Below are 11606 nucleotides of genomic sequence, written 5' to 3' on the forward strand. Positions count from 1 at the left end.
TCTCCTTGCTATAAGACAACAACGTCCTTCTCTCACCTGCAAAGACCAATTTGGCAATAACCACATTACATTCCCAGAAGGGGCTCAAAAGAAACTTTTTTCACCAAGATAATAAGAAATGTACTGCTGAGAACACATGAAGGTATTTGAGAAGCTTAGTAGGCCAGAGTTGACAGCAGAAACAGATTTACCTTGGCATTCCAATTACCATGATATTGCCATAGATCTGATTTTCTTTGTATTGGTAGAATTGTTAGTATTCTCAAAAAACAGAGACCAAGAGATGGCACTCAATGGTAAGTGGCAAGATGGAAGTAATTGCCAAAATAGATTTTAGGTGGGAGTGAACCAGGGTGTCTTGATCTACAGTGTTTCTAGAGGTGAGATGGTCAGTCAACTAGGGTCTGACTTAGTCTGTTACAGGAGACATCAGCCTACTATACTGTCATAGAAAACTCTAGCACATATATTCTTTCAACCAGTGATATCTGAGTTAACAAATTAAATGAAAGTCTATAAAAATTGACCATAAATTAATATTTAATCTGAAATTGGTTTGACTTGTAATTTTTATCTTTTATGCTGAAGGTCATAGGGATGAAACCAGGTATGGAAAAGTATTCCTGCAAATATGTAGTACAATTCTTAAGAATTTGTACATTTTGGACTTTGTATGATTCTGAACACTAGAGTGACTTACTCTGTATCTCTTCTCCCAATATCCCAAGAAGTTAGCTGACATCTGTAACTATGAACCCATAAATCTTCTGTGAACTTACCTGCTGGCTTTTTTTTAAGGAAAAGAATGTTGATAAAGGAATTTATTTGCTCAAAATTTATAAGTCAAAAAATGAAACATCTCAATGTTTTAACTTGATTCTTAGAGGAGAATTATTGCTGATAAAAGTCTCTTTTCCTAAGTTTACCATGGCTTTTAATCAGATTTTCAGCACTTCTTCAAAAAAATGAGGCACTTTCAAAGAAAGAAGAAAGTCGAACTGTAATTTCCTGAAAGAAAATTTTCCTACAAGTGGATGCAATTATGAATATTTTATTTTATTTATTTTATTTTATTTTTTAACATCTTTATTGGAGTATAATTGCTTTACAATGGTATGTTAGTTTCTGCTTTATAACAAAATGAATCAGCTTTATAACAAAATGAATACATATACATATATCCCTATATCTCCTCCCTCTTGCATTTCCCTCCCACCCTCCCTATCCCACCCCTCTAGGTGGTCACAAAGCACCGAGCTTATCTCCCTGTGCTATGTGGCTGCTTCCCACTAGCTATTTTACATTTGGTAGTGTATATATGTCCATGCTAGTCTCTCACTTCATCCAACTTACCCTTCTCCCTCCCCATATCCTCAAGTCCATTCTCTATGTCTGCATCTTTATTCCTGTCCTGTCCCTAGGTTCTTCAGAACCTTTTTTTTTTTTAGATTCCATATATTATGTGTGTTAGCATACGGTATGTTTTTCTCTTTCTGACTTACTTCACTCTGTATGACAGACTCTAGGTCCATCCACCTCACTACAAATCACTCAGTTTCGTTTGTTTTTATGGCTGAGTAATATTACATTATACATATGTGTCATAGCTTCTTTATCCATTCATCTGTCGATGGACACTTAGGTTGCTTCCATGTCCTGGCTATTGTAAATAGAGCTGCAATGAACATTGTGGTACATGAATCTTTTTGAATTATGGTTTTCTCAGGGTATATGCCCAGTAGCGGGATGGCAGGGTCATATGTTAGTTCTATTTTTAGTTTTTTAAGGAACCGCCATGCTGTTCTCCATAGTGGATGTATCAATTTACATTCCCACCAACAGTGTAGGAGGGTTCCCTTTTCTCCACACCCTCTCCAGCATTTATGTTATGCATATTTTAAATGAAAATTACCTAAGTTTTCAGTAAACACTGATAATATTCACATTGGAAAGCAATCTATATTCCATGGCATGTTAATTTCCATCATTAATGAGTAGAGTATTATACTCTAATTAATTTTGTAATTAAAAGAGTGGTATTTACAATGTCAAATTTAAAAACATGAAATGCAGGTTTCAAACATAATGTATTATCATTATTATGTATTATCATATTATTATCATTTGTCATTAACATAAGCTAACATGAATTTGTTGATGTTTATTCAAAGTAGGTACTTTAATTGTTGGAAAGAATATTCTCTATAGGGAGGGAAAGGATTTTGTGAAATGATGTAGGAGAATCCAAAGTAACTGCATTACTGATTTCTCCTGAGAGATATGCCACTCAGGAGTTTATACTAGTGGCTTATTCTGAAGAGGTATATGTCTTGCTTCTATGATTCTGGGCTGTCCTCCTAGTCTACTGGTCTTAGAAACAAATGAAGGGATGATTCCACCAAGGCACACAATTATGTTTTCCCTAAATTAAAATATTTATTGCCTCATTGCAGTCAGTGCTCCTTACTGGATCTTTGGAAAGAGAATAAAATATATACTATATGGCCATGACTATGAATTAGAAAGAGGTCTGGTTTATTCAGTGAAGATCTGAATGAAATTTATATTTATGACAAATTTGGTGTACTTCATAGTATTCCTATGCTTAGAGGCAAAGATTATTAGAAGACAACTGCTACCCAATACAGGCAAGGCCACCAAAGTTCTTATAAGTTGTTCTTATACAAGAACACTATATTTTCCTTCTCACTGTACTATTATGTAGGATTTGTTAGTGATGAGAACTCAAAGGAAAATTAACTGAGCCATCACCTAGTGGTCTGGACTTGGACAGCAATGGCTTCATGATACTTTCTCTTGAGATTCAGCAGCAAGTTGTGACCTTGTGTTTTCTCTCACTGGGAAGGCAGTGAATCTATTTTTTGTTTGTTTGTTTGAATAAAAATTGCATGCTAAATTGGAAGTTTTTCTGAATTTGCACGTATGAAAAGAAAGTTTGAATGTACAGTGGCCACAGGGTGAAATATAGCAGCTGCTGCTTTTTCCTGTTTCTTTATTTAAAAAAAAAATCTCTTCCATTAGGGAGTTACCTTTCCTCCATTTTTCATGAATCGTGAGGAAAGATAATTGCAGGACCCTAAAGTCAAAAATATATGTGTAGACTAGATTAGGCTATTTGTAATCTCTCACCTGGGACTGTAAATGGTGACCAAACACAGAAAATTTACCGAAGAAACAGCATCTAATGTTAGAACCATACATAGATGATCCATAATTTCCTGCTGCTGAAATCCCTGGGTCTGCCCTGTTTCCAGTTCTTAACTTCTGGTTAATCTCATATTCCTCCAATCCTGTGATCACACCCTATATCCAACAAGGTTTTTATTTTGTTTGTGGAGCTGAATATTTTCCTTTTTTTAAATTTTATGTATTTATTTTTATTTTTTTATTGGAATATAGTTGCTTTACAATATTGTGTTATTTTATACTTTACAGCAAAGTGAATCAGTTATACGTATACATATGTCCCCTCTTTATTGGATTTCCTTCTCATTTAGATCACCGCAGAGCACTGAGTAGAGTTCCCTGTGCTATAGAGTAGGTTCTTATTATTTATTTTATACATAGTATCAATAATGTATATATGTCAATCCCAATCTCCCAATATTTTCTAAATTTTGGTCCTTAGTTTAAATCTTTCAGCTCTAACTTTTGTGCTCAGAAAAAAAGAAAGGAATTAAACTCATAAAACTGGACAAACCTTTAAAAGATTGAATGTTTATATTTAGCATAGAGTAAAATAGAAAAATTATAATTAGTAGCTTATAAATTCTAGCTACTGCAAGGATGTTATTGTTTAGAATAAGGCTAAAGAAAAACAAATTGAGTCATTTTCAAGAAAACTTAAAGGAAATTATTAAATGGTACACCAGTTATGATAAAAAGTATATACTTATTAAACATGAATAAATGTAGAACACTTAGAAGATGATAAGAAAATGAGCCAAATATGAGAGTAATAGAGAAAGTGATCATCGGTGTATGTTTATATATGTGTGTGTATATATGGAGTCAAGCTCATGGAGAAAAAAAAATATTGACTGTGGCTACTTTTTGTTTGGATTTATGAATAATTTGTTTTCTTGTTTGTGTATATGTATATAGAGAGATGATAAAGAAAGATGTAAAACCATGCATAACACACACACACATACATAACACACACTTACATACTAGCAGAAACACCAGGCCTGTGGGTCAGAGATCAGAGCTTCATTGACCCTAGCAGCACAGGGGAAGAATAATATTCTAGCATTGGTCCCTCACACCACAGGCAGCAGAGTGTGAGCCAGAGGGACAGTCTACACAGGTAGTAGGATTATACTGTAGGAGACTTGTGTGAATGTCAGCCCATTGATAGCAACGTTCTCAGCTAGGAATACATTAGGCACTCACCTGGACTCATATTTACTCATAGGGAGCCCCACAGCCATTCCCCACCACCACCACAAGGGCCAGTATTGTTTCTGGACCAAACCTTGTGGTTCTAATTTCACACCTCAGGAAAACTATCCTGAAACTTAGAAGAACAAGACTTGTAAACCATAGGTCCTAAAGCGTACACAGCAAGCTCCATGTCACATAGTGAGGTGGTGGGTAGAGAGAGAAGGGAGCTAGGGTGCTCTGCCTTTATTAGGGTCCAAGGGTGGGGTACCTAGGATTTCCCTGGATCATTCTTTCTTGGTGAAATTTAAAGCAGTAGATGTGAAATCAGAGCACAGGAAGGAAGAAGTGAGGTCACTCAAGTGATCAAGTGGTCGGTCAGTTATCTAGGTTACCCAAGCTTTCTAAAAGGGAAAATATGTGGGTGGGCACAGGCTGCTTCCTTATCTAGTTGTTTTACTAGTAGCTCCGACACACAGCTGTCAATATGCTTATTCTAGATGGATGTCTTTGAAATGGATGCCTCAGCAATCAAAAGCATTTATACTTTTTTGTCAGGCATTTATACTACAGAGAGGCTTCCCAAAATATGAATCTGCAAGTCTATGTAGGAGTGGGACAGCTGTTTTCCCCTTTCTTCTAAGACAGACAGAGAAACCTTTACTCCCTACTATAAAGAAATTCTCCTTGGAAAGAGAAAGGGGAAGATCCAGTATTCTTACATATTGGAATACAAATAAATATCCCCAGGTGAAGGATAAGACAAATATTTTAAATCTTTTATTAGTATGGTACATTTGGCATAATTAATGAGCTACTATCAATACATTATTAAATAAAGTCCATAGTTAATTCAGAGTTCCTCAGATTTTTCTTAATATCCTTTTTCTCGTTCAGTGTCCCAACTAATGTATCACATTGCATTTAGTTGTTGTGTCTCATTAGGCTCCTCTTGGTTTTGAGTTTTTCAGACTTTCCTTGTTTTTGATGATTTTGATAGTTTTGAGGAAGTTTGTATGGTGCTCCAAGGACAATGATGTTTCAAGGACAAAGGACGACCCTGCCTGAAAAATTGTCAGTGTCACCCCCCTACCGGACTCCTAATCGCCCTCCCCACCATGTTGCCATGGTTACGAAATTCCTGAGCCCACCTGGGCAATGCCCACCTGGGCAATGCCCACCTGGGCAAGGGACCTCTCCCAAATAAGGAAAGGCATCTGGCCTGTCCCACTCCCACCCTATAAAAGGAAGGTATATGTGCCTCGACCAATCAGTAAACGAAATTTTCACCTCAGACCATTCCTTTGTTTTCTGGATATAAAAACTGATCAATAGCACATGTTCAGGCTCGACTCTCCCAGACTACTAGGAAGTCAGCCTGCTGTTCTGGCAGCGACCCTTCCCTCTAATAAATTCTATCTTCTTTACGTTCTGCCTTGTGTCTGGAAATTCTTTTCCAACCCGCATTTGGACCACGACAGTTTGGACAGATATTTTATAAAATGTCCTTCAGTTTGTATTTGTCTGATGTTTTTCTCATGATTAGATTGGGATAATGTGAGGATACATACACGTTGTCAACCTTTCCATTAGATCCTCTAACATATTAATCCCAGTTGTTTTAAATTTCCTTACTAATAATCCTCATATGTGTCATATCTTGAGCTTGTTCTGACGATTGCTTTGTTTCCTCAGATTGTATTTCTTTCTTGCCTTTTGTCATGCTTGCAACTTTTTATTGAAAACCAGACATATTATCTGGGAAATTGGGAATAGGAAATGAGGTAAATAGGCCTTTAGTGTGAGGATTTAGGTTAATCTGATTAGGAGTTGAGCTATGTTTGTTTGTTGCAGCTTTATGTACCAGAGGCTTCAAATTCTTTTGGTGTTTTTATATTCTGTCTTGACTCTGTGTGTGTGTGTCTGTATGGGTATAAAATCTTTATAGAGTGTCTGTATTGTACACCCCTTTCAACTAAACCCACTATAATTATATTACACAGAAGTCCTATTTGTGTGGTGATAATGTGGTGGGTAAGAGGAGTATTCTATGATCTAATGATTAAGATTCAGTGTTTTAGAGGGTCTAGGTTTTAGTACTGTGACTTTCATAAGCATTTTCCTACTGGTATAGTGTTTACCCTGTCTCCTACTTTCTTTCCTGGCTGAAAAAAGCTCCAAATCTATTTTCTTGAAGACTTGTTCCCCATTGACTATGCTGTTTTTTGACTCCTTTTTGGAAGCCCATGCTGGAGGGAGCTGGACTAGCGATCAATTCTCTTTTCCAAGCTGGAATAAGGTTTCATAATGTGCTCTGTCAAAGTACTTTCCCCTGGAAAATAGTCCTTCATTAATGGAGCAGACTCTGGCTCCGTTTCATAATAGTTACTTCCCCTCTTCTCCTTCCAGAGCTAGGACGGAATAGTTCTCAGATCCTCATAGTGAGAATTCAAAATTTGTGGGGTTTCTAGAAGAAAACCCACTAAAGCACAGGCCCCCTTAAGACTGTGGCCCCTTGAGTTTTTCACTCTTACACTAGTTCTCACTGAGCCTTCAACAACTCATGTAAGTACATAAACTCTTTTTCCACATCCTCTCAGAAAGTTCTCTCACTTTCATTTTGCTTATCTGTTACTGTTTATAAACATTATAAAATATTATATGTGTATAAAAGATAAAAATATAATACACCCTTCAGAACAGTCCTCCTACTCTGATCCTGACCATGGATCAGTTCTTTGAAATGTTCAAAGCGGTTTCCATTTCATACTGCATTTTATGGAAGAATTATTATCTGAATTCTGCACTACAAAAGGAAAGCCTGGAACAAACTCCACAAGCAAGAATTTTTCCATACAGGATACTGATTCTCAATCTGACAGCACTGCAGAGTGACTAATTTCACTGATTATAAAGTAGAACTAACAGTGTTTATTAAACTTTTCAGATTATTGAAATGTGCAAAAGGATTTAAAAATCAGTGCTGTCTTTGAAAGGTTGCACTTGATCAAAATTTAAAATTTTGTGCTCCAAAAACACTAATAAGAATACGAAAAGCAAACCACAGAGTGGGTTAAGTATTTGCAAATCATATTTCTGATAAGGGACTTACATCCAGAATATAGAAAGAAGAGTTACAGTTCATTAATAAAAGACAAACAATCTAATTAAAAAGTGAGCAAAAGATTTGGATAGACATTTCACCAGAGGAGATATAGGAATGGCCAATAAGTACATGAAAAGATACTCTACCTCCTTTGTCATTAGGGAAATGTATTTTAAAACCATAATGAGATAACACCTCACACTTACTAGACTGGCTATAATAAAAAGCACAAATGATAATAAAGTATTGGCAAGGATGGACAGAATGAATCCTCATGCATTACTGATTGGAATGTAAAATGTTTTGGAACACAGCTTGGCAATTTCCAAAATTGTTAAACATGCATTTACCCTATGACTCATCAGTTCCACTCTTAGGTATCTACTCAAGAGAAATGAAAACATCTGTCCACACAAATACATACATGTGAATGTTCATAGCAGCCTTAGTCATAATAATAAAAAAGAAGTAACCTAAAAATGCATCAACTGTGGATAATGGATAAACAAAATGTGATATATCCACACAATAAAAGACTATTGAGCAATAAAAGAGCAAAGTATGGATGCATGCTGCAAATGGAGAGAGAACCCCGAAAATATTGTTCAGTGAAAGAAGCCAGAGGCAAAAAAAATGTTGTGTAATTTCATTTATATGAAATGTCTAGAAAAGGCAAATCTATTGAAGCCAAAAGTAGATTAGAGTCCCCTGGGCCATTAGTGGGAAAGAGTAATGACTATAAATGACACAAGGGTTCATTTCAGGTGATGAAAATGTTCTAAAATTAGGTTGTAATGATGATTGCTCAACTCTAAATTTACCAAAAATAATTGTACACTTAACCTGGACAAATTTTATGATATGTAATTTGTATCCCCCAAAAGCTGTTATAAACACTGATACAGAATATGAGGAAGAGAGACAAATACTAAAATTTCACATACAATAATAATGTGCATACCTGGAGAAAGCATAAAGTATAACATAAAGTTACTATTTATTCTGGGCATTCACATATTGAAATATCATGTATATAACAAGATACATCACTACTGTCTTTTCACAATTGAAGATTAATTACATAAGAAATTAACAACTTGTTTCCCCCATGTACGGCAAATACTGTACTTAGCAGAGGTAGATTCTGGAGCTATATAAAGCTCCATTGAGCATCATGTCTGCTATGTCCAGTATGTGTCTTCACTATAATTTGGTTTCTTTATCTAGAAATTGGGGATACTAATGTTCTTCCCGCTGTATTGTTTATAGTCAAAATGTAAGACTGAAATAAAAAGGCACTTAACACATGTCCTAGAATATAGGAGAAAATACTCCTCATACTATTTAGACCCATGAACATGTTCTAGCAGGCTGTATTGGTTTCCTGGGCTACCTTAACAAATTATCACAAATCGTGAAGTTTAAAACAACAGAAATTCTCTCAGAGACATGGAATCTAGAAGCCCTAAATCAAGCGGTGAGCAGGGCCATGCTGTCTCTAAAGATTCTAGGGCAGGATCCCTCCCTGCCTCCTTCTAGCTTCTGGTTATTGTCAGCCATCCTCAGTGGTTTTTGGCTTACAGCCACATCACTCCAAACTCTGCCTCTGTTGTTACACAGCCTTCTTCTGTCTGTGTCTTAACTTTGTCTTCCCTCTGTGCATCTTTGTATCCAAATGTCACTGTTATTAAATAACCTTAGTTATTAGAATAGGGCTGGACCTAATCTCTTATGACCTATTTTAACTTGATTACATCTGCAAAACCCTGATTTTCAAATTAGGTCACATTCACAGGTGCTGGGGGTTAGGACTAGAAATATTTTGTGGGGAGGGGATTCAATTCAAGCCATAAAACAGGTTAAGAAAACCAATTAGGTAAAACCTAACTTGGAAAACAAAATAGTAGTACTAGGATCAGCTTAAATAAATAGTCTTATTGTGATCAAAATAGTTTCCTATTGGGCTCCTTTGAAGTTAGCCTCTTATTAAATTTTTAAAAATACTTGAGTCATTAAGATTTTATTTATACATATATATATATATATTTCCTAAGGACTTGAATTTTTTGGTGCTGCATATCAGGAGATTCAAAAGTCTATTTGTATAAAACAAGGTTTCCGGTATAACTTTTAAATTACTTACATTTATACAATCAGTTTCCTGAAAACATTTGAGAACAGGATTTTAAAACAATTTAAATATGTTTAATTAGCAAAATGAAATATAAGAGGATTCAAATAATGTTAATTGGTACATGCCTTTAAGGAATATTTTACTGTTAGCTAGCAAATAGATTGATTACAAATACATGTGTAAGAGACAGTATAATTAATTTCACAGTCAGGAATTAATCTTGTTTCATGTTTGGTTTTTCAAAGTTCAATGTAAATTCTGTCAGGTCCCTAACATAACTTAGCTTACAGTTGACTAATTAAAATTAGAGTCATGGGAAATTTCATTCCAAATTACAGTGACCCTTGAACAACACAGGTTTGAACTGCTTGGGTCCACTTATATGCAGATATATTTCAATAAATACTTACTACAATACTATAAATCTGCAGTTGGTTGAATCCACAGATGTGGAAATTTAGATATAGATGGCCAACTGTAAAGTTATACCTGGATTTTCAACTCTGAAGAGGGAGTCAGTATCCCTAACCCTTGCATTATTCAAGGGTCAACTATAATCAGAAATAATATATTATTTCTTTTTGAGATATAAAATATGTAATTAGATTATTTATATGTATATTGCTACAAATTTGGCATTTTTATACATTTTCAAGGTAAATATATTAAGATCCACTTATGGAGATAAGCACATTTGCAAATAAACTGAGTTACTGTAAACTGAACAATGATAATTGCTGAAGTACATTACAAATTAGAAAGTTAAAAAACAATTTAGAACCATAATGATGTTAAAACAATCCCTCATAGAGTTAAAATTTTTTTAAGTTAACATTTTTTTATTTGAAAAATATTAAATATATTAATTTTACTTTTGAGTCCTCCAATGAAGAATACTTGAAGCATTTGTGAACTTTTTTTTTAACATCTTTATTGGAGTATAATTGCTTTACAATGGTGTGTTAGTTTCTGCTGTATAAGGAATAAAGACACAGATGTGAACTTTTTTATTCCATATCTACACTAGGTCTTCAAAATCACAACTGGTGAAATAGCTGACAACTTAGGGTTTAAACTTGTCTCACATTTTTTATTTTAGTTACAATATATACCTCAGTTTTTCAAGTGGCTGCTTTAAATCTGATAGACAAATGTTATTTGTCTCCAGTAACTGTTGTGATCCTTGATAATGCTCTCCTCAATCTGATGTTATTTGTCACATAATAAACTGATATATTTTTAATGAAATGCACTAGGGACAGACACTTAAGACAAATCACCAGTGGCCTTAGAACTCTAATTTAACAGATATTCTCACTGCAGAGGTAGACAGACATCTGCATATGCTATGCATGTGTGCACACACATACGCACACATAAACGGGGCTGAATTCATAGTTGTTAAAGGTAATGAGTTCATTCAAAAGGGACAGCTCTATTTTGCCAGAGATACAGATAACTTTCAGTGGTGGTTTCTACAGATTGCCCCCAGATATTCCTGTTTTCATACACCTTTTATATATAACCTAGAATTGTTATTGATTCAGTAATCTTTTGGCAGAATTTATGGTCTAAAGTCACAGTTGATGGCTTCTATTCCAAAAACATTATATCCTGGTGGATTCCTACATATCAATGTATGTGAGTTAATGCCATACAATTTATTGAGATTTCCTAGAATTCTGTACAAATCTCACTATGCAGGATGAGTTTTCCTTTATTTATTGCTAAATGTGTTTTTTAAATAATTGTGATTATATCAATTGTTTCAAAATCAATAAAATCCATATAGGTTTTTTAATGTAACATTACTAAAAAAAACTGGAACAGAAGAGAATATAGAAACAGACGCATACACATATGGACAATTGATTTGTGACAAGTGTGGTACTGGTAATAGCCTTGTCAATAAATATTTATAAGTAATTGGATTTTCATATAGAGAAATAAAAATAAGCCTGA

The sequence above is a fragment of the Orcinus orca genome, chromosome 5, assembly GCF_937001465.1.
Source record: "Orcinus orca chromosome 5, mOrcOrc1.1, whole genome shotgun sequence".
Lineage (NCBI taxonomy): Eukaryota > Metazoa > Chordata > Mammalia > Artiodactyla > Delphinidae > Orcinus > Orcinus orca.